The following is a 24,903-nucleotide window of genomic DNA, read 5'->3' on the forward strand; positions in this document are numbered from 1 at the left end:
AGACAAGGGGAAGAAGCTGGGCAGCAGAATAAGTTGTCCATACAAGGTGCTCAGGGGACACCTAGGCCTGCGTGAAGAAGCCTGCGTGAAGGCGCACACTCAAATCTGGGCCAAAGATCCCAGTCTGGAAATAGTGGTACATGGTCCCCATTTGCCCTTCCAGGTCCAACGCTCCTCTCCACCTGCCACAGGCCCAGAAGGCCAACTTCTACAGACCTGCACTGAGGCAGCCTGCCTCCTGCCCTCGGCCCCTGGCTTCTGCTTGGGTTCATCCAATGAGAGGCACCAGCAGGAGACCCAAGGGTGGGTGGGAGAGCAAGATGCTAAGGGACAGAGTCCCCCCTCCCCTTCTAACTGGCAGTTGTTTCTCCACCCACAGCCACAGTTCCCACAGCTGCAGTGAGGCCCTGGGAGGAGTAATGGCTTCCAAACTTCATTAGCAGGAGTGCATCACCTCACTCTGCTGCTTCTCTCACCTCTAACCCAACAGCCTCATGAACAGTCCCCTTGTTGATTCCCTTGCATCATTCTTGAGTGTGTCAAGTGACTAATGCAGTTAACTGCTACCAGGAAGGAACCCAGGACAGAGACCCTCAAAAATGGGACACATGGGTGATGAAGACCCTGATAACCTTCCTATGTGCAGAGGGGATGGGAAACTGATAATATAGCACACGGTGATACCAGGATCACTCAAATTTCCTGCCACGGGATGAAGGATGGGGTGAGCAAGGTGCTCTAAGTCCAAGAAGATGATGAAAATGCTGATTTTAGAGATCGTAACATGGACCATGTATGCTCCTGGTTGTCCTTGAGAGTGTGTACAAAGCACACAACAAACTGAAAGAAAGCCGTGAATTCCCAAATGGATGGATGAAATATCTATGGCTGTTATAAAGGAACTGTTGGAGTTTCCAAAGTGGCTCAGCAATAACCAACCCAACTAGTATCCATGAGAACTCGGGTTTGATCCCTGGCTCTGCTTAGTGGGCTAAGCATCTGGTGTTGCCGTGAGTTGCAGTGCAGATGGCAGATTTGGCTCAGATCCAGCATTGCTGTGACTGTGGGGTAAAGCAGGCAGCTGCAGCTCCATTTCACCCTCTAGCCTGGGAACTTCCATGTGCCACAGGTGCAGCCCTAAAAAGCAAAAAAATAAAAAATAAATAAGTAAAGGAGCTGCTAAGCTGATGGGACTAAGAATCAAGCCAGGGGTGATGATAAGGGCTGTAGAACCAATTAAATGCAACCCTGCAAAGTCTCTTATGCTAACATGAGGACAAGAGCTGGAAAGGGGAATAATCCTGAATGACAGATGCAGGCACTTGGGCAGATACAAATGAGGGTAAGAATGCTGAACATCTGTGTTGAAAGCAGCAACCTGCAGCTCTCTGAGAAGACCCAGCCTCCTAACCCCTGCCCAAGGTGTTTCACGAAGGATACCAGTTCTCTTCACTACCTATTCCCACCACCCTCACTGCCTCCTCATGGGAATTAAGTGCCAAAGGACCCCAGAAAGAAGTTCAAAGCCTACTGAGAGGAGACTGCTTTTGCACCAAAAAATCTGCAGAATCTCAACAATTTCACCAGGAGTCTGAGGAACAAATGCTGGAGGACATTCACAGGATGTAAGACTGAGAAGGACTAACTGTAGGATGACCATGGCCCTACACTCAGTCACAGAGATCCCATCAGTCCTCCTCCAGACCTTACCCAAGAGGTACCTGCAAGCCACTCACAAGGGTGATTGTCCACTGGGGAAAGGAATTCGTAGGTCCTTCCAAGGGTTCCCAGACACTAGCTCTGAACTGAAACTAATCCCTGGAGATCTAAAATGTGGCCACCAGCCAGAGTATCCATCTCATCCCGGAAGCAGGGTGAGAAAGGAAGTCAACACTGGTATTTCATGGGGTGGTCCAATAAGAGCTGCGGGCCCATCCTGTTGTTAGTGCCCAGCCCTAGAATTTTAAAAGAAATAGGTATACTTAGTAACTGACCAAATTCCTCATTGGTTCTCTTCTCTGTCATAAAAGCCATTATGGAAGATAGGGCCATGAAGAAGGCCTTAACTCTCCCCTGTCTCCCCACTAAGAAAGCAAACCAATAACTACACAACAACCCTGGAGAAGCTCAGATATTAGTACTACTATCAAAACCTTGAAGGATGCAGGGGTGTACATTCCTACTTCATCCCCATCTAATGTGACTGTTTACCTGGACCAAAGCCAAAAGATCCTAGAACAGTCTATGGATTACTACAAATGTAATCAGTGATGCCAACCACAGTGGAAATTCTAGATGGGCTATTTTTTTGCTGGAGAAAATGAGCAAACTGCTGATATCTGGTAAACAACTTGTGACCTGGCAAATGGTTTCTTTTCTATCATCATTAGTAAAGATGGTGGGATGTAATTTGCCATCAAGAGGCAGAAACAGCAGGACCTCTGCGCTGTCTTACCTGAGGGCTACATCTGCACTGTCCTAACATAAAGGAGGGCCCCTGATCATCTCAATATCCCAGATCACTGCAGCGGCCCACCACATTAATGGCATTATGTTAACCAGAACTGGTGAACAAGAAAGAGCACCCAGGATGTCTTTGCAAGACAAATGCGTAAGCCAGAGGATGGGGGTAAAATCCATGGAGGTTCCATCCCATGAATGATCACTGCGGTTTCAGAGGTCTGAGGCAGGACCCTCCTCCTCCGATCTACAGAGAAATCGCCACACTGTACACCACATACACTGAGAAAGAGGCAAACCAAGTGAGGAACTTCCTATCAGGGGGTGCTCCTCTGACCTATTCCTAGGTAACCCACAAGGCCGCCAGTTATCAATGGGGCCTGATCCCGAAGGTTCTGTAGCTGTGAAAGCTGGCCTAACCTTGGGCTGTTCTCAGCACACCCACTAGAACTGGAAATGACATGGCAGACAGGGGTGGGGTAAGGAGCCTCTGACAAGCACCAGGAAGAGGACAGAAGTCATAGATGCCTTCGGGCCCTGTAAATAACTACTGTCCACTGGGTCCTGGCCTCGTGGAAAAACAAGACTATGGAATAAGAACAGCCCACAGGGAACAGATTGTTATCTGAGCCACTGGTCCAGTCATAGGACTGGACCATACAGAAGCATTCCACTTGGTACAGAAGACCGGCCTGGGCGGATCTGGGAGGCACAAGTAAACCACGGGAAGAGGCAGCTCAGACCCTTGGTACCTGCCCCTCCTTCCTTGGTAGCTAGCGCTCTCTCAGCCCACACTTGGGGCGGATCCTAGGACCAGTCAGCAGAGGGGGGGAAAGGCATGCCTGTCTATTGAGGGCACGCTCTGTGTGCCAGCATGGCTGCAAGGGAAATGACGCAGCCTATTCAGGGATGGTCCTAAAAGAGAGCGGTGATGGGAAACCTTCCAGAGGGCTCAATTATGAGCAGCAACCGTGGGGTCCACCTGCAGGTTGGGATAGAGGCTGCCAAATGCCAATTTATCTATGCTGCTTCGTGAGCAGTGGGAAAGGATGACTTTCTGCTCAGGGAACTAGAAAGAATGAGATTGGAAAAAGTTGTTTTTTTTTTTTTTACATATATAAAAGGAAGAGTTTTAAAGAAATATGTGAATGAACTTTTCAATATGGCACAGAATGTGAAAATATTTGTGTCCCATGTACATGTCCACCAGAGATCACTCACTGCATGAAGCTCTCAGGGGTTCAAGGTGAGCTGTCCTATGGAAGTAATTTGGCCTCTTTCCCAATCACCACGGCTTGCAAAGGACCCATGACCAAGTGGAGCAGGCAGTAGGGTGGGAGGTACAGAGGGGTTCGACAACAGGGTCTTCCTCACATGAGACTGATGTAGTTACTGCCCGTGCTGAGGGCTCAACCTCAGCAGCCACAACCAACACTGCCTCTCGCTATGGTACCAGCCTGCAGAGGAGTCAGGCAGCACCCTGGGGCAGCATCTGTCCTCACAGAAGCTGGATTTGCCTTCTCTGCCTGATCAGCTTCTGGCCAGAATCATCATTCTCAGTTTCAGCATGGCTTACTCATTGTCACAGAACCCGAAAGAGGATCATGGCAGACCCAGGCATGCATTTAGGGCAAAGAAGTATGGCAATAAGCTTATAACTATAGAACCCGCTGCTACCATGTAGTTCTTAACCCAGAAGCAGCTGCTTCAAGGAATAGAGGAATGGCTAGAGGAGGCTCAGCTCCATTACCTGCTGTGAGACACACCCTATCACACTGGGAGCTGGACTCTACAATGGGGTAGGTGCTACCCCAGCAGCCTCTCCCACAGCCAGAAGGCGTGGGTCAGGAACCAACAGCAGCTCTCTCAGAACAAGCTCTAATAATCCCCCATGGAGTTTCTGCTTCCCACTGTGACCCTGGGTTTGGTGGAGGAATGCTTCCACCAAATAAGAGTCTGTTTCTGCTAAAATGGATGCTGGGACTACCCACAGTCATCTGTGGCTCTTCAAGCCACCCAACCAATAAGAAAGTGGTCCCTGTCTCAGTGAAGTAACGGATCTGATTTCCAGGAGGGCATAGGATGCCACTATATCATAGGGAAGGGAGGATTAGGTCTGATTCGAGCAGATCCACTAGGACATGGTCAACAGTACTGGTCAACGGGAAACTGGCAACTCAGTAAAAACGAAGATTTGGGACACCCAACAAGTGAACAACCTTGACCAGCCAAGGTGCTAGTGGAGGGTAAGGGGAATATAAAATAAGTACTAGAACAAAAAAGGAATGATAATTCTGACTTGAGCCCAGAGACTAGCTGCAGAAGCAGAAGCTACAGCAGCTTTGTTTTGCTTAGTTTTTCTTGTTATCTTGCATGAAGAATGCTGTTCCAGGTAGGCGCATGAATGACTGGAGGCAAGAACTAGAGGGCTTTGTGTTTCCTGGGTCCTGAACATGAGCTTTACATCCAAAGTTCAAGTGTATACTAAGGGACAGAAAGAAGACAATGGCGGTGGATATTCTCTATTTTCTTTTTTCTTTTTTTTCTTTTTTTTGTTGTTGTTGCTATTTCTTGGGCCGCACCCGCAGCATATGGAGGTTCCCAGGCCAGGGGTCAAATTGGAGCTGTAGCCACTGGCCTATGCCAGAGCCACAGCAACGCGGGATCCGAGCTGCATCTGCAACCGACACCACAGCTCACGGCAACGCCGGATCGTTAACCCACTGAGCAAGGCCAGGGATCGAACCTGCAACCTCATGGTTCCTAGTCGGATTCGTTAACCACTGCGCCACGACGGGAACTCCTCTATTTTCTTTTTCAGATCCATCTCCACCCTGTTCCCTGGGGCAGGACGCTGACCTCCACAATCTGCACCCCACACGCTGCCCTGCCCTCCCGCTGCTGCTTGATTTTATCCAGAGAGGAACAGGGTAGGAAAAGAGGGGTCAGGATATGCGTCGCCTCACCGTGCTCCCTCCTGGGTCGGCTGCGGTGTGGCAACAGCAGTGTACCTCTAAGACCAAAGCTCCTGTCAGGAGATCCGTGACTTTCCTATGACCACTGCTCTTACACGGATGAAATGCTGCACTTCTCTACCTAGAGGCCTTGGACAAATTTAAACTACCCGAGCCCTAGAACTATAATAGAAAAAAATAAAAATCATAAAATACATAAATTAAAAAAAAAGACAGACAAAGATAAAAGAAAATCCTACCTACAAGGAACTTATTTAATGAGGCAGAATGATGAGTGATATAGAACGTTTTCAATTGTTGGCTAAGTATGATATCAGACGTACGTATGAATACTTTGAGAGCACAGAAAAGGGACACAGATGCAGACTGTCAAGCATTTTCGGCATTGCTAAAAATAAAGCCAGGCAGGTATGAGAGCAGAAGTTTGAAAGACATCACACTTGCCTGACTCAATTTTCTCTGGAAAAAGGAGCTAGACTCATAGGTTGGAAATGAAGGTATCACTGAGAAGAAAAACATAGGAAGATTAAACCACTTGCCCAAGCTAGTATTCAAATCATCGATAGAGCTAGGATTCAAATTACAATCTGTTCAATTCCAAAATCTCTATGTACTAGTTTGCTGTACCACACGATCTCTCCTTAAGAAAGACTTTCCTTCAAGTTAAATCAAACCAGCAACCTAACAATACTTAATCTTTAGTGGCAAAGCAAGATGATAAGCCAGACTGTGTTTTACATGCGTTCATTTGATTGCTCCTCACAATGGCTCCAGTGAGAGGAACCAGGGAGAAAGTGAAGCATGAAAAGATGAAGTAACCTGCCCCGCCTGGGAGAGTCAGGACTGAACCAGCAGTGCTCTGACTTTAGGATCTTTACCCATTATACCTCACTGCCGCTACAACACCTACATGCTCTAAAGAGTCCTCCAGGAAGCAATGAAGAAGGTCCAGAGGCTTATTTTTATGTGGTTAGAAGTAAAACTGTGATAAAAGAGCCCCGTGGTTACTGTAAATTTAATGTACATCTATTCTATAAAACTGAAGCAATTAAAATTGTGCAAAAATTCTGCAAAATCATCCAATGGCCAGGCAGCCAAATAAAAAAGGATGAGAAGAGGATTGATATGAGAATCTCACACCAAGACAGACTAAACTTGTTCACGTAGGACCAGCAACGTGTTCATGTGGGACTGGCAACATGTTCATGTGGAACTAGCAACGTGTTCACGTGGGACTAGCAATGTATTCATGTGGAATTAAAGCTGGAACTTTTGTGGAGGTTTAGGGGTATGATGGCTTTTGAAAGAGGAACAGGAAAAGAATCTGCCTCCGTTCTGCTGCAGTCACAAGATAATCCTGTAGACTGGTTCCCAGGAGCAGCTGCCTTGCCTAGGGGTAGGTCACATGGCTAAGTTCAGCTACTAACCCAGAATGGAAGAACTAATCTTAACATCCAGCTAGTGAATTAACTCAGACAAGACGAACATCACAAAAAGAAGTGGGTCAGATAAGAACAAAACTTTCAGAGGCCAACTGATCTTAGGAGTGACAGTGCTTTGCAAAAATAATGTAATAGCTAGTAAAACAGGGGGACATCTGGCAATGTCTGGACACATTTTGGGTTGGCACAGCTTGGCGGCTCACAGGCTACATGTCAAGAGTGGTATTAAGCATCCCACAATGCACAGGACAGCCCCTACAACAAAAAGTCATCTGGCCCAAAATGTCAATACTGTTGAGTTGAGAAACTAACATTTATTGAGTACTAACACCAGGCACTGTTCTAAGCATTCCCATCTTACACATGACTTACTCCTCACAGCAACCCAAGGAGTCATGTCATTATTCCCATTTTACAGATGAAGAAACCTAGGCCACCAGGTCCACATCCTCAGGCAGCTCTGGGTGGCAGCACTGTGACGTAAACACTGCTCTGACCGAACCAGCACACACATACTGCCTCTCCATTTCCTATGTACTGCTGCAAGCACCCCCTTCTTCTCAATCGCCTTTGGAGAAATAAGAACTAAAGAGAAGGGAGCACCAAGTGCCCATTAGAAATCAGGTTAAAAAAAGACAGCCATGCAGGGGAAAAGCAGCTTTCAACTCTGGTGCCAGGAGGGTTCAGAGCTGCGCAGCGCTTTGCCAGGAATGGGCCATCTGCAGAAAGCATCACACATTAACACCAACATGGGTACCAAGAGAGCTTTGAGCAAGGGCAATCAGAGGCTAAATTATAAAATAAAGAAAACACATGAAGGGATGATGTCACAGGATTTTTTTTTAAGAATTAATAGATCTTTTTTTAATTTGGGGGTCTATAAAAAGTAAAAATATGGATGAAACTTTATGACAGAAAACTATCCAAATTCATGTCATATTAATTTTTTTAAGAATTTGAGAAGGAATGGATACATATATATGTATAACTGATTCACTTTGCTGTATACCTGAAACTACCACCACGCTGTAAGTCAACTATACTCCAATAAAACTTTAAAAAAAAACTAGAACTGAAAAAATTTTTTGAATATTGCTTAAAATAGATGCAGACTAAAGCTTTTTTTAAAGGATGTTCTCCTTCATCACCATCATTTCTTTGTCCATTGTATGCAGTTATTATCCTGGATCTTGTCCACCTTTGTTTCAGACAACTAAAAAAAAAAGTTCATAAAAAAGGCAAAAAATTCCTCTGCTTTTACCTCTAAAATATAAGCAGAGAGATTCTTTACTTTCATAATGATTTTTATTTCTTCCATAATAACCGGTTTACAGTGTTCTGTCAATTTTCTACTGTACAGCAAGGTGACCCAGTTACATATACATGTATACATTCTTTTTTCTCACATTACCATGCTCCATCATAAGTGACTAGACAAGTTCCCAGTGCTATACAGCAGGATCTCATTTAAGCAGAGAGATTCTTTTTTTTTTTTTTTTGTCTTTTTGCCTTTTCTAGGGCCGCTTCCATGGCATATGGAGGTTCCCAGGGTAGGGGTCGAATCGGAGCCGTAGCCACCAGCCTACACCAGAGCCACAGCAACGCAGGATCCGAGCCGCGTCTGCAACCTTCACCACAGCTCACAGCAATGCCGGGTCCTTAACCCACTGAGCAAGGCCAGGGATCAAACCCACAACCTCATGGTTCCTAGTCGGATTCGTTAACCACTGCGCCACAATGGGAACTCCAGCAGAGAGATTCTTAACTCCACTTCCTTCACAGTCATGAAGACTGTCTGGTATTGACTAGTGGACCCTACACAAACCACGAGGTAGATATCAGTATCCACTCAATTAATATGGGAGAGAGGGGTCAGTGATTCACATCAGAGCACAAAGGGAAATTAAGAACAATCCTGTTCCGACCTGTGGTTGTCAATGGGGAAGGGGAGGCAGTGGGACGGGCAGGGAGTTTGGGGTAACAGATGCAAACTATTGCATTTGGAGTGCATAAGCAATGAGGTCCTGCTGTATAGCACAGGGAACTCTATCTAGTCACTTGTAACGGAATATGATGGAGGATAATGTGAGAAAAAGAACATATATATGTGTGTGTGTGACTGTGTCACTTTGCTGTACAGTAGAAAACTGACAGAACACTGTAAACCAACTATAATGGAAAAAATAAAAATCATTAAAAAAAAGAACAGTCCTATTTCCAAAGAAAGGAGTAGGCCTGAAAGAGCTACAGGTTTTCTTCAGCTGTGGGGGAAAGGACTGGGTGCCTTGTTTGGAAACAAGAATTCAAAGGAGGAAGCCAATAGTCAAGGAAGACACAAAAGAAAATCTGTGCCCAGACCTTGGGCATGGCATGGGGACTCCTATGGGGACTGGTTTGGGAAATGGGGACTGACCCAAAGAATAAGAAAAATAATTAGGGGTGCAGACAAGAGCAGGAATTATTCCTTAGAAGGCATAGGTCAACCGGGTAGGTTTCATTTTAAACTACATTAAAAGCACTTTCCCAGGACACTCTCACAGGAAGCTAACTGGTTACTTTTATTGAAAGTATTCTGTATTAGTACATAATCTGTATCTGTTTATTTCCACCTCACAAAATAACAGCCTGAAATACATCTGGAAATGTTTCAACAGAAACAAAGCACATCTTTGTCACATCAGTAAATTAGGTTCATTGAGAGGACCAGAAAAATCTACCAGGATCTGCCAATGGAAGATACACAGTAACCTCCCTACACATATAACATGATGAATCAGTTACACTTTTCCTGTTTTCCTTCCTTACTAGTATATCCTTTCTCTAATTCCCACCCCACCCCCTTCTTTCTTTTCTCTCTCATTCAGTGATCACAAAACAGTCCCAGTTTTTCCTAACTTTATCAAGTTGCTTATTTGAGACAACTTTTATTTAGACCTATTCTTGATAAAGTGATATATATGAATCAGAAGTAATATTTATAAAAACAGCGAATGTTGGGACACAGTACAAAAGCATCTGCCCCCAACAATTTGATAGGAATGTTGCAAAATTTGGACAAAAGTTACATGACTCTATTGGTTTTCTGAAACTAGCTGCATTTTATTAAAGACATTTAAAGAAGGGACTGAGGGAGTTCCTGCTGTGGTTCAAAGGCAAAAAACCCAACTAGTATCCATGAGGACATGAGTTCAATCCCTGGCCTCACTCAATGGGTTAGGGATCCAGTGTTGCTGTGAGCTGTGGTGGAGGCCCAAGGCTACAGGTTCAATTGGACCCCTAGCCTGGGAACCTCCATATGCTGTGGGTATGTAGGGGAAGGATAGAGAGAGGGAGAGAGAGAGAGAGGAAGGGAAAGAGGGAGGGAGGGAGGATGGAAGGACTGAGTGAGGAGGTGGAAGTAACTGCTGACAATCCTTTGTTCTCCAATACTAAAATCAAAACAGCCAGGAGAAGGAGGAAGGCCTTAATTGTACCCCAACTCCTGTGTCCCTCTGCTGGTTCCAGAACAGACAGGGCAGGGGTGCTAACTGCAGCAGCAATGCTCTGCCCTAACCTTCTCTGCTTCCCCAGGTCACCATCCTGGGTTCCCCATTACCAGAATGCCTGCCCCATCCCTTCCCTGCTTTCCAAGCTCTTCCACTGGGAGGCGCACTCCCACGACAAACACTTCCTAGGATGATTTACTGGGGAACTGTGATCACTGCAGACAGATGGGTGGATGGTGATTACAGGAGGCAAGAGAAAAGTGAAGTGGGCATATGCATGGAACCAGCAGTGGTAAAATACTGCAGGCCCTAGGCAGCCCAGGGTAGAGCTGGTTCTGAATGGGGAGCTTGGGAGAAACTCAGAATGAGGAGGAACCGAAAACAAAGACCTACTCCAAAAACTCACAAAACCAGCAATCATCATCACATTTCTTAGTCTCTTGGGAGCACCTCCAACCTGGTATCTTTCACTTGCTCTGACCCCTTCCAACCCATTCTTCCCCCAGGTAGCCAGTGGTTTGGTTTGGTTTGGTTTTCAACCTTTGTAAATCTGATCGTTTCACTCTTCTGTGTAAACTCTTTCCATTGCTTCCACTGCCCTTAGAATAAAATCCAAACTCTGAATTACTGCGGAGAGCCTGCAGGCACCCACGTGGCCTAAACTTTCCTCACTTCTCCAGCTGCATTGCACCAGGGCCCCTCCCCCCTCCAGCCAGCCACCGCACTCAGCACAGCCCCCTCCTAGTTCTCAGGCTCACTGAGCACTTTCCCATCTCTGGGCTCTCGTCCTATGTTCCCCTGCCTGGACAGAAGGCCTTCTCTTCAGCCCCTCATATCAAGGCCTTTGTTCAAAGGTCACTTCCTCCAACAAGCTTTCATGACCACACTAACCAAAGTGCTCCTTCCTCACCTTAATCCATCATCATCCTGGCTTTTTCATTTTCACATTTACTACCATCTCAGCCTGCACGTGGCTCTCTGAGAACCTCCCCGACCATAGTGTAGAGACTGTGGCTTCTGCACCGCCATGTGCTTAGTAAGCCCCAACATCCATTTATTTGTTTAATTTATTCTGTCAACAAACAAGTGGAGAAGTTTCTGTAGTGGCTCAGCAGTAATGAACCCGACTGGAATCCATGAGGATGGGGATTCAATCCCTGGCCTCACTCAGTGGGTTAAGGAGCCAGCGTTGCCTTGATCTGGGGTATAAGTTGCAGATGCAGCTTGGATCCCACATTGCTGTAGCTGTGGCGTAGGCTTTTCAGCTACAGCTCTATTTGACCCCTAGCCAGGGAACTTACAGATGCCACAGGTGCGGCCCTAAAAAGATGACAAACAGACAAGTAGAAAGAAACACTTGGAAATTCCAATTTGCCAAAGAATGCAATTGAGACCTTCAAAGCAGCCTGTCTCATCATTCCTTCGTTAGTCTCCAGAATCATCAATTTCTCCCTCTTTACTAGATCAATCCCATTACTACACATACCAATATGCTACAATATCTTAATAAAATATTCCCTAAAATTGGCATTCCTACTGTGGTGCAGGGGCTTAGGGATCCTGCCTTGTCTCTGCAGCAGCCCAGCACAGTGGGTTAAGGATCCAGCATTTCCACAGCTGTGATGTAGGTTGCAGCTGCAGCCAGGCTTCAATCCCTGGCCCAGAACTTCCACATGCTGCAGGTGCGGCCAAAAAAATAAATTCTCCCTAAAAATACAGGTTTATTTATTTAACAGATGCTTACACAGTGCTTACCATGTATTCCAGATATGTAATTAGTCTGTGCCCCAACTTCTATTATTTGCATGAATGATCCTATCTTATAAACATCCTTAACTAAGGTGTTTCATAAACAAGGAGAACTCAGGGTAAACACAGATGCTTATACAGTGTGATAAAGGGAACTTTACTCCAAAGCAAATATTTGCTTTCAAGATTCTTCTTCTGACAGTAAAACTCACTGTTTAATACATTAGTAGAAATTCCCCAAAGGACAAAACTTACAACCAATTATAAATTTAAATTATAGGACATTTTAAATATAAGTTGCAGTATGTTAGTTTTAAATCCTAACCTTACATTAGCTGGTGTTAGTATGTTAGTAAAAATAATATGCAGAATTTTACCTTAAAGTTTTAACATTTCAAAAACTAGAACTATGTACATATATATTTTTTTCCCTGTCAGCTCTTTCCTGTCAATAGAAACTACAGTTTCATCCCAGGAAAGGTAACATAGATATAGAATGATACTCAGAAGAAATAAGCCAGGCTAATGGGTGCCCCAGAATGAGAAAAGCCCAGTAGAGGTTTGGGAGGCAAGAGAGAAGAAAAGAGAAAGTTAAATTGCAGAAGAGTCTACACAAGTCCCAGAAACAAGTTTTAATCTGTTAGGAAAACTCACAAGTAAAATAAGAGCATTCACTCAATTGGAATACATGCAAGGGTATGTTTATAATGAAATAAAGCAAAATACATTAAACCAAACTCAGACTTGGCAAAACTGGAGCTCCAACAATAGACAAATTCAAGTATCTTACATCTATCACCTTTTTCTGAAGAACTAAACGGTTCTGGCAGATATCTTCTCCATATATCCATAAAATAAATGATGAAAGAAGTATGGACATTTTATTAAATGATTGAGGGAAAGGTAAACTCTTTTGTGTAGGTCAGAGAGTGTGTACTCAATCCACCCCAGCTCAGAAAACAAGGCAAGGAGATGGTATTATTTGTGCCTAGAGATGCAAAAACAAAATGACCCTTAGGAATAATTCCCCACAAGAGAATCCAAAACTGCAGATATGCTCCATAAAGTCTGTCTTGTCCTAAAGGTTTTGTGAGTGACTTTATAGTGACTTTACGGCTTTTTTTTTTTTTTTAAACTTCTGCCTGTCCACCCATGTGGATGCTGGGTTTATTGCCTTCCCTTTACCTTTTTATAAATCCAGACCTCAGAGCTCCCAGGTAGTGCAGTGGGTTAAGAATCCGACTGTAGGAGCTCCTGTTGTGGCTCAATGGTAACAAACCCGACGAGTATCCATGAGGATGCAATTCAAGCCCTGGCTCCACTCAGCGGATCAAGGATCCGGAGTTGCCATGAACTAGGTCGCATATGCAGCTCGTATGTGGTATGGTTGTGGCCCCTAGCCTGGCAACTTCTACAGGCAATGAGTGCAGCCCTAAAAAGAAAAAATTAAACAAACAAAAAAGAATCCAACTGCAAAGGCTCAGGTCCGATCCCTAGCCCAGCACAGTGGGTTAAAAGGATCCGCAGTTGCTACCACTGCGACACAGGTTGCAGCTGTGGCTCAGATTCATCCTTTGCCTGGGAAGCAGGGGAAGCAGGTATGGCCATAAAATTAAAAAAAAAAAAAAAAACCCAGACCTAAATATCTTCATTAGAATCTTTTTATTTAACACTGTACTTCCCTCTGCCTTCTTCCTAAAGTGTCCATATTGTAGAAATGATAGTTGAGGGGAGTTCCCGTCGTGGCGCAGTGGTTAACGAATCTGACTAGGAACCATGAGGTTGTGGGTTCGATCCCTGGCCTTGCTCAGTGGGTTAACGATCCGGCGTTGCCGTGAGCTGTGGTGTAGGTTGCAGACGCGGCTTGGATCCCGCGTTGCTATGGCTCTGGTGTAGGCCGGAGACTACAGCTCTGATTGGACCCCTAGCCTGAGAACCTCCATATGCCGCGGGAGCGGCCCAAGAAATAGCAAAAAAGACAAAAAAAAAAAAAAAAAAAAAAAGAAAAAAGAAAGAAAGAAAAAGAAATGATAGTTGAGGCTCAATGTTTAATGATTTAAAGACCTATTAAGAGAACTTTATGTTCACTTTTATTTAAAAAACAGGTAAGTGGGTATCTTATTTTCCCTCAAAAAAGTAACTGGAATTTGCGTATGCATGGTTCTCGCCCTCTAGGAGCTAAAAAGAAAAGACAAATGTCAAAGAATTACAACCCAAAGTAGATTGTGATAAATTCTTAAAAAGGCATGAAAAATCACTAGAAGTTAGAGAATAGAAAAACCACTTGCAGCTGAACTTATCTAGGTATCTGAGGTAGTGGAGACATGTGAGGGAGGTGCTGAAGGCTGGGTCCTCAAAACAGAAAGAGCAGCAGAAGTCCGAAGCAGGAACAGGAAATAGCCATTAGTCCAACCTGTCTGAATTCCTGTCCACCTGGGGGAAAGGACCCACTCAATGAAACACACACACACAAAGAGAAGCTGTCATGAGGCACCTACTCACCGTGAGGTTTTACAGGGCATTACCATTAAAGCATTACTTTACTTTCACATTTACAAGCCTAAGTTGGACGTCACTCTTCTTACATGTGGCCAATAGAGGCTGGCAAAGTGGATTTGCCATCATGTTGCAGAGCACTCTGAACGCCAAGCTTCTCCCTCTGGCTTTCACTCTGCAGATGAAGATGAGAGGGCTTCTGGAAAGGGAGGTGGAAGGGCTGTAGGTGCAGAGGACAAAATGAAATGGAGGAGGACTAGAAGAAAAAGGAACTTGGCAACAATGGGAATGGCAGGTTTGCAAAAACTTGACAGGAGAAGCCAGTCAGTAGCTACCTGCAAGTGGAGTGCCAGGTAGAAGGAGGAATTAACACTGCCTCAAGGTTTCATTCCTGGATAACAGAAGAAGTAACTAGAAATTGGGGGGGAAGGGAGAGCAGGACAAAATGAATTGTGAATTGGCTGAAGTAATTTCTAACTCTAGTAGGAAATGTCTGCCTCAGAACCAGGCAGGTGACATCCTCTAGTGCCAAGCACTGTTTCCAGGTACTGAGGATAGAGCAGTGTGAACACCACTGGCAAGTACCCCTGTCCTCATGGAACTTAACCCGCTAGAGGCAGGCAACAGAAAACAGACAGGTAAATAAATAGGTAAACCATTATAGGAAGAGTTGGGGTTGTGTGGAATTTTAAATAGGAGGGTCTGATTGTGATAGTATCTGAACAAATACCCAGTGGGAAGGGAGTGAGCTCTGCAAGAAGCCAGGGTAAGAATCAGCAACCAACAGACCAGTATCTCCAAATAATTTCACTCCATGATTCTGTTGAGGTTGGCAGAGATTGCAACACATCTCTTAGAGGATGGAGATCCAGTCCTGCTTCTCTGGGCTAGCATTTGGCGACTATCTTACCCAATCAAGAAAACTTCACCAGTAACACAATGATAACAAACTGCCTAGTAGGTCAATTTGTTTATATTGGCTGTTGACATTCCCTACATGAGAGAAAAGGACTGCATAAAACAACAAAACTAAAGCACTGTTAGAACATGTTTGTACAAAGCTTAAGAAGACAGTCATCTTGTTCTCAAAGCAATCACTGATGTAGCAGCTTTGAGACTTGTGATTTAAATCAAAGGTGCTGAAGAATGATTATGAATCATGCAATTAAGCTACCAAGCAGGATGTTGCTGAGAGAAAAACCACTCACAGCACCATAAAACTGTCAAAAATAAAAATAGTACTATTATCAACACTGGAAGTAATATCATCCTTAGATTTTATAATTTGTTGCTCAGCTGAGCTGAATTCTAATCTAAGTCCTGCCATTAATTGGTTCTGGGTCTCATTCTTATCTGTTAAGGGCAGCTGGTCTGATTTTTCATATTCCTTTCAATTCTGAGGGTCTGTGTGGCAAGTTATGGTTCCTATGATGTTTAGTTTATTTACCTATTTTGGGTACTCTGGTTTTCCTCCTTTTGCAATAATGTTACAAATAAGCACCCACCCAAAACAGCACAATTCATAAGTTCTGTATAAAGTGAACTTTTAAACCTACCAGAGCTTGGTGCTTAAAATGAGGCTACACTCATTGGAAAAATGCTACCTTTCTTCATCCCTCTTTTAACCTTCAAAACTGAGATTTATGTATCATTTGAGAGTGGCTTTGATTTGGAACAAGGTAGATGATCACAACTCTAGTAAGAAGAAAAGTAATGAGATCTTTTCCAGAAGGACTTGGTCTTTGAAAACTGTTCTAGAGGAATCTCCCCAGCAACAGCTCTACAAAAAGGTTTTCCTTTCTGCAACTTTGAAGATTAATGCCCATCTAATTGCATAAACAAGAAAACAGCCAAAGTTATTATGGACTTACGTGCTAGGCACTAAGTAGTAACTCATGTAATCATCATTAAAATCCTCTAAAGCTGCATCTAATAGTATCCCCATTTTACATATGCAGAAACAAAGGCAAAAAGAAGTTTAGCATATTGCCCAAGTTTTCACAATTCATAAGTAGATGCAAACACGCACTCTAGCTTCAAAGTCTGCTCACTTAATCTCCACAATTCACTGCTTGTGTACACCCTGGTGTCCTTATTTAAATAACAGTCCCATTACAAGTCCCCCTGCAAACCGAATAACACGAAGTCAAAATAAAGCTACACCGTAAATTCACTACCGAGTCTCTCCTCTAGTCCTGCACGACGAACTAGAAATGATTTTAAAGACTATAAAATCTCTGCAGCACCTGAGGTCTCCCGAGATTTGGGGAGGGGGTATATGGAGCTACGCAAATATCCTGTGTCCCAGAGCTAAAGCCATGAACAAACGATGCAAATCCGCTGTCCCCCTCCCTCCGGGGAGTCACACCACCGGGCCGCCGGCCAGAGCCCTGCGCGCCTATTCCGCGCGGAAGTGGTACCCGCACCCGTCCCAACAAACCACACCTGCCCTGGGCGCGCCCGCGGGGTCCCCTCCAGCTGCCCACGCACCACCGGGACCCCTGCCCACACTCACCTTCCGGGACCCACGTCCCACGCGCACCGAGCGGGAAGCGCCCCACAGATGCACCACACTCGACTAAGCTCCACGCCGCGGCTCCAGCCCCGAGCGGCGCCCGTCGCGCCCCGCGCCGCTGCCTGCCGGACCTCCGGGCCCCGCCCCGCAGCAGGCCCCGCCCCCACCAATCAACAGCGCCGTCGGGGCCGCTGGCCCCTCCCCAAACGAGGGGGCAGGGCTTTTGCTAACTCAGCTCCGCCCCCGGCACGCTCCGGGGGGCGGGCCATCAAAGAAGAGCTGTAGGTCAGAGGGCTTGGTTGGGCAGGACGTGGTATGACCCTGAGCTAGGAAGGGTGGAATTCCACTGGTGGGATAGGGTGAAAGGAGAGAGACAGCCGTGATGAGGAAGGAGGCTTGGAAAGGGGAAGAGAAGGCACGCTTCCCCAGGTTCCAGCTAAGGTGTAGGGCTGGGTGAGACATCTTTAAGAGTTCACCTATTCAAGACATTGGCTAATCTCATTCTTTTCGGGCAGAGTAGGAGTCACACACGAATTCTGGGTTCCATGCGTGAAAAGACATGGGGAATGGGGTTTAGGGGGATAAAGAAAGGAAGCAGCTCCTGACTGATCTCCAACATAAAACCTCGTTCTTTTAAAAACTGTGGGAAGGATTCCAGTAAGAATCCTCCCTCTAGACTTACATGTTAATAATTCCTTTTTCCTTCAAACAGCTTTCAAGAGTTTAGCATTAACGCCCACAGTGCACTACTACAAGGTTTGTGATGCTATGTATATAGATAATGCCCCCCCTCCCCCCAAAAAAATCAGGCTACTGGAAAGAAATTATTTTAACTATTAATCTTTGATTTGGGAAGGTGAAAAACGATTTGAGGAATCAAGTCAATAACTAATGAATTATGGTAGGGAAACACAAGACTCACTTCACCAACAAATAGAATTGATACACAGTAACCTTTGCTAGAAAAAATTCAGAAAATAGTGCCAAGAGTCCAGCCTAGCTGTGTGGCCAGAAGGGAAGTCACCTTATCTGAAGGCCTTTAATTTCCTTATCTGTAAAATAGAGAGATTAGGCCAGGTGACTTCATGATCTCTAAATGCCCTTCCTCACTCCATGTCATCTTGCCAGGCTCAACAATTAAAGGAGGAGGACCACAGGGAAAGCATTGTGCAGTCAGGAGCCACACAGAGAAACTGGGAAATTTTAGAAAAAGCCTCAGGTCTCTGGCATTTTTTCAAACTCTCCTTTCTGATTTGTAGTAATAATAACACTCTTGTTCTAGCTCAAAACTTTTCACTCTTCTTCCCTTTGAGTCCTCACATTTAGTCATTAGGTCCTTGGCTTTCTGAATTAAAGTCTCTTCAATGATCCTTCTCATTTTCACTGTCATCTCTGTGTAAAATACAAAGAACTCAGGATCTCGGATCTAACTCTCACCTACTTTTTCTAGCTAATCTCCAACTACTCTCTGTGTACACTTTAGTCTGACAGCTTCCTCACTGGACAGCGTCCACAACATACAGCCAACGTTCCCATCACTGAACACTTACAGTCACTGCTTCCCAGCTCAGAATACCTCTTCTCCATCATAGCTACCTGTTGGGACTATGATAACTCAGCTCAGGGATCTCTCTATGAAATAAAACTGCTATAATGCTTAGACTCTGTACTTCTCCACTGGCACTTAGCAAGACCACCTTGTTTTGTTTTCTCCCATTATTTATAATATTTATCTCCAAAACAAAACTGGCTGGACATCACCAGGCTCCAGCCAACACAGGAAGAAAAAGCTATCTATGTTCAATATCTCAAACAGCCCAAAAGAAATTATATATTCACCTACAATAAGGCTATTCAGGTTACCCAAAACAGTAAGATTCTGGGTGTTGGTTTTTTTTTTTTCTGAAATTATATGACACTGAAGTGATACTAGCTACTTCATGCTAACCAAAGCGCTGATGGGCAGGTGTATGTGACTGAGTTAAAAAAATAGGAAAATAAATTATTATTAAATAAGACTTGTTTCAAAGACTAAATCTTTGAGATTCATGGAGGTATATTAAAAATAAAAAGTAGCCTATCCCACTGACCAAACAAGTGATATACCCACACTATGTGCTTAAAAATATATTCAACAGTCTATGGTTATTTCCAGTTTTCCTTAAGTACTCTCTCTCCCTTGCTGTAATTAAAATACACTGGTCGTTTGTTTTTCATGCAAATAAAATTGTAGGAGTTTCTCCTTCCAATTTCAAAAAAACTTTCAAGAATAAGACAAACAAGAATCACACAGCACTTCTTGGAGTCAGAGTAAGAAAAGTTTTTAGTGTTCCAGAAATAAACCCTGATTCACAGCAAACTGCCTATGTTAGGGGGCCCTATATACTATTAGGATCTTTAGAAAATAAATTTTCCTTAACTGCAGCCTTCGCCAAATGATATAAATAGAAGCAGAACTGAGTTTGCAGAATGACTACCAAGTAAGAGTAAAAACTGATTTGCAATCTATCAATGGCTCCTTGTGTTTTGAAAATATCACTGGCATGTTTAAGGGAGGCCCTAGGCTCTGAGGTCTGGCCCAAACAATCTATAAATCACTAGTCACAGCAAACCTTTCTAATAGTCTGGAGATTTAAGCAGTATTAAATAGGCAGACTAAACAACAGTCACACTTCATTTTACAGAGTGGCTATACCAGAAGCTATTGGTTATAGACTTTTGGAACTTTTCCTCTCCTAAAAGTGTGAGGTGACTATTAAGAGGGAGACCTGGGGGGAATGTCTGAATCCAGCCAGGATAGAATAACAAGGACCATATTTGCCCACCCACCTAAACCAACAACAAGAAGGAGCCAGACAAAATATATAAAACCACAGCTTTTAAGATATTGGATGTCAGGCAATGGAGGAGAGTGATCCCTCAGGGATGGGAAAGGAACAACGTTTACCCCAGCTTATTACCTTCAGAGAAAACACAGACCATGGCATAGGAAGGGAAATCATAAGAGAGCCCACAGATTCCCTGAGGTGAGGAGATGGAGCCATGAGCCCAGCGAGAACAAGATGGCCAGAGTTCACAGAACAAACAAGATAACAACACAGAGAATCCCAGAGATGTGCAAAGGGTCCTCCTGGAGACTTCAACAGAGCTGATCAGCACATGCATATGAGGAGACTACTCAAAGTTAAGGAAAGAGCAAATCATTGAAAGCATTAGGAGGAATGGTAGTGGGTGCTCACAGAGGGCCAGGAATAATGGCTGTTCACACCAGGCTGACTAGAAAACCTCCCAATTCAAATACTTGAAGGGTTTTGCCTTAATGTTGGATAGTAACTGGCCCCAAACTAAGTGCTGCTTGGGTGCTGCCAAAATATAAAAGATCCAAAATGATCAAACTATTTTAAAGTAATTTAATTGCATCTCAAGTTAAAATTCAAGCACATTTACAGGACTACAAAAATATTCAGCACTCAACAAGATAAAATTCACAATATCTGCCATCCAATCAAATACTACAAAGCATACCAAGAAGCAGGAAAAAACGATCCATAATGAGGAGAAAAATTAATCACTGAAACTAACCAACAACTGACAGAGATGTCAGAACTAGCAGACATGGGCATTAAAATAGTTATTATAATGGCAATATACTTAAAAAATTAAATGGAGGGAGCTCCCATCATGGTGCAATGGAAACGAATTCGACTAGGAACCATGAGGTTACGGGTTCGATCCCTGGCCTTGCTCAGCGGGTCAAGAATCTGGTGTTGCTGTGAGCTGTGGTGTAGGTCGCAGAGGCAGCTTGGATCCCATGTTGCTGTGGCTGTGGTGTAGGCTGGCAGCTACAGCTCCGATTAGACCCCTAGCCTGGGAACCGCCATGTGCTGTGGGAGCAGCCCTAAAAAGACAAAAAAAAAAAAAAAAAAAAAAAAAAAAAAAAAAAAAGTTAAATAGAGACAAGGAAGGTGTACAAATTTCTACATCTAACTTCTACAGGTGAAAACAATTTCTAAGGTGAAAAATACACTGGATAGGATTAACAGAAGAGTAGACACTGCAAAGGAAAGGATTCGTGAGCTTGAAGACACATAATAGAAACTTTCCAAAATTAACTACATAGTAAAAAATAAAAGAGATCAATGAGCCATGGGATTAAGTCCAAGCAGCCTAATATTGTAATTAGAGTGCCTGAAAGAGAGAGTAGAGGTGGGATTGGGGAAGGAGATCAGAAAAGACATGTGAAGAAATATGACTGTTCTTTTTCAAAATTTGATGAAAATTATAAACCCACAGATCTAACAGCCTCAATTAACCCAACCATGAAGAAAACTATATGGAGAAATTGCATAATGAAATTACTAAAAACTAGTGAGTAATAAAGCAAACATATTAATAGCAGCCAGAGGGAAAAAAAAGACTATGCGAAGAAGAACAAAGGTAAAGATGACAGCATACTGCTTATAAGAAATAGTTCAAGGAAAAGATAGAGGAGCAGCGTCTTTGAAATAGTAAACCAAAAACTGTAAGCCTAGAATTCTATACCTAGCAAAAATATCTTTCAAAACTGAAGGAAATACAAAGGTTTTTCGGATATATAAAAAAAAGCTAAAGAATTCATAACCAGCAGACCCACACTACAAGAAATGTTAAAGGAAGTCCATCAGGCAGAAGGAAAATGATTCCAGATTTCTGGAAATATAGCTGTGTGCTAGGAATGAAGAACACTAGGAATATAGGTTTTCCCCATATCTAAAAGTACAGCCTTCCTATGAAATCTTTCATTAGATAAAAAAGTGTAATATGAATTCAAAACAGTATTTAAAAAGAAGAACATTGAAAGACAAAATACCTTATATTATAAACACTTAATAAAGCTATAGTCATCAAGACAATGTGATCATTAGAACAAACACAGACAGATAATTAGAACAGAATAAAAAGTGAAATAGAGCTTTGTGACCTTAAAATGAGAAATTGCCCAAAGTATCACAACCACTCAACAACAGGAAGAAGACTTAAATCCAGGTCTTCAGTGTTCCCATTGTGGCTCAGTGGTTAACGAATCTGATGAGCAACGATAAGGATGCAGGTTCAATCTCTGGCCTATCTCAGAGGGTTAAGGATCTGGCATCACTATGAGCTGTGTGTAGGTCACAGACACAGCTCAGATCCTGCATTACTGTGGCTGTGGCATAGGCCAGCTGCTACAGCTCTGACTGGACCCCCAGCCTGGGAACCTCCATATACTGCGAAAAAGAATGCCCTAGGAGTTCCCGTCGTGGCGCAGTGGTTAACAAATCTGACTAGGAACCATGAGGTTGCGGCTTCGATCCCTGGCCTTGCTCAGTGGGTTAAAGATCCAGCGTTGCCATAAGCTGTGGTGTAAGTTGCAGACGTGGCTCAGATCCCGCGTTGCTGTGGCTCTGGCATAGTCTGGTGGCTATGGCTCCGATTAGACCCCTAGCCTGGGAATCTCCGCATGCCGCGGAAGTGGCCCTAGAAAAGGCAAAAAAGACAAAAAAAAAAAAAAAAAAAAAAAAAATCCATGTCTTTAAGTCCAGAGTTCTTTTCACTGGCCTTCTCTTTCTCTCCCTCTCTTTGGCCACGCCTACAGCAAATGGAAATTCCCAGGCCAAGGACTGAACCCAAGCCACAGCAGTGACCCAAGCTGCTGCAGTGACAGTGATGGACCCTTAACCCACTGTGCCAAAAGGGAACTCTATAACTGGCTTTCTTATCCAGGCTCACATTTTCTATTTTCATCTCCATACAGTTGGCCACAATATATTTACCTGAAGCATGGCCAACTCTAGTTCCAAATTTCCAACTACCTGCTAAATATCTTCCCCTAAAAATGAATAAATTCATGGTTGTTCCATCAAGCATGTTCTATATATAGCGCCTTCTCTTACCCAGTCACACAAGTTCAAATGTCAGAGTCTCTGAGCTCTCCCCTAGATCTTCCCTCTTTCCCATTTAGGTTCTTAGAACCTTTGATAATTGTTTTCTCTAGGCCAGAATACTTTCCTTCTTCCATTCCTCACAGGGTTAACTCCTTATCATTCAGGTCTTATTTAAACAGCTGCCCCTCAGAAAGGCCTTTTCTATCTAAGGTAGTATTTCTATTACTCTATCATAGTAGCTTGTTCATTTTCTTCACAGCACTGATCATAGTCTGCCCTTTATTTCACTGTTCACTGTTTCCCTGTTCCTGCCACAGAAGAGTGCAAGGTCTGTGAAAGCAAGATACATATATACACCTTGTTTATTACAGCATCCCTAGTGCCTAGGGCATGTAATAATGGGATCTAAATCATTAACTGAATGAAGAGATTTCTTTCAAGTCTGACTCCGCAGTCTCTGGCATTTGTCCTGTCCTCACTCCCAAAATTCAAATCCAAGCCTTCTTGTTGAGCTAACTTTTCTAATCATCTCCCAGTCTCCTCTCTTTTCCTTTTCTGATCCATTTTATAAAATGCTAAGGACAATTCTAGTCATGTCACTTTCTGTTTAATAATCTACAATACTTTTAATGTAATCTCTATTAAAATTCCAACAGCCTTGTTTTGCAGAAATGGAAAAACCAATCCTCAAATTCATATAGTATTGCAGGGTGCCCTAGAAAGCCCAAACGATAGAATAAGAACAAGGTCTCACACTTTCTGATTTCACAATTTGTCACAAATTTTGAAAAGCTGTAATAATCAAAACAGTGTGGTACTAGCATAAGCTTGATCTATAGACCACTGGGATAGAACTGAATCAATAAACAAACCCATACATTTACGGCCCACTAATTTTCAACAAGGGTGCCAAGATCATTCAGTGGGAAAACGACAGTCTCTTCAAGTGGCACTTGACCTACTATGTATTCACATGCAAAAGAATGAAACTCCTACTTCACACCACATATAAAAATTAACTGAAGATGGGTCAATGACCTAAAAGAGTCAAAACTATAAAACTCTTAGATGGAAATACAGGAATGGATCTTCACAACCAGGGATTTGGCAATGGATTCTTAGATATGACACCAAAAACATGAGCAAGAAAAGAAAAAATAGGAGTTCCCATTGTGGTGGAGCAGAAACAAATCCGACTAGGATCCATGAGGTTGTGGCTTTTATCCCTGGCTTTGCTCAGTGGGTTAAGGGTCTGGCATTGCTGTAAGCTGAGATGTAGGTTGCAGACGTGGTCAGATCTGGCATTGCTGTGGCTGTGGTGTAGGCTAGCAGCTGTAGCTCTGATTGGACCCCTACCCTGGGAACTTCCATATGTCTCAGGTACAGCCCTTAAAAAGCCAAAAAAAAAAAAAAAAAAGAAAAGAAAGAAAGAAAAAAAGAAAAGAAAAAATAGATGAACTGGACTTCACCAAAATTACTAACTTTTGTGAATCAAAGGTCATTATCAGGAAATTAAAATGACAACACACATATGTAGAGAGAATACAACTACAAATCATATATCTGATAAGAGAAGTATCCAGAGTAAAGAACTTGTACAACTCAACAAAAGATAAATAACACAATTAAAAAGTGGGCAATGGACCTGAACAGACATTTCTCCAAAGAAGATATATAAATGGCCAACAAGGACATGAAAAGATGGTCAACATCATTAGTTATCAGGGAAATGCAAATCAAAACCACAAAAAGATACCACTTTACATGTACGAGGATGGCCAAGAATCAAAAATGCAGAAAATAAGTGTTGGTGAGGATGTGGAGAAATCAGAGCCCTCGTACATTGCTGGTAGGAATGTAAAATGCTGTGGCTGCTAT

At 43.5% G+C, this 24,903-nt stretch overlaps 1 protein-coding gene across 6 annotated transcripts in view; it reads right to left on the reverse strand.

Moving 5' to 3' along the window:
* The window catches only part of LOC100521447 (serine/threonine-protein kinase Sgk3), a 173,846-nt gene that overhangs the window by 58,068 nt on the left and 90,875 nt on the right, over positions 1-24,903 (reverse strand). The window contains exon 1 of one of the 6 annotated variants that reach the window (XM_021089281.1): positions 17,123-17,263. The exons of the other annotated variants lie outside the window; for them this stretch is intronic. The gene's annotated coding sequence lies outside the window, so the exon portion shown is untranslated. Of the gene's footprint in view, positions 1-17,122; positions 17,264-24,903 lie in introns of those variants that run through there. 6 annotated transcript variants of the gene reach the window in all.

Source organism: Sus scrofa, chromosome 4, assembly GCF_000003025.6.
Source record: "Sus scrofa isolate TJ Tabasco breed Duroc chromosome 4, Sscrofa11.1, whole genome shotgun sequence".
In the NCBI taxonomy this organism is placed as follows: Eukaryota; Metazoa; Chordata; class Mammalia; order Artiodactyla; family Suidae; genus Sus; species Sus scrofa.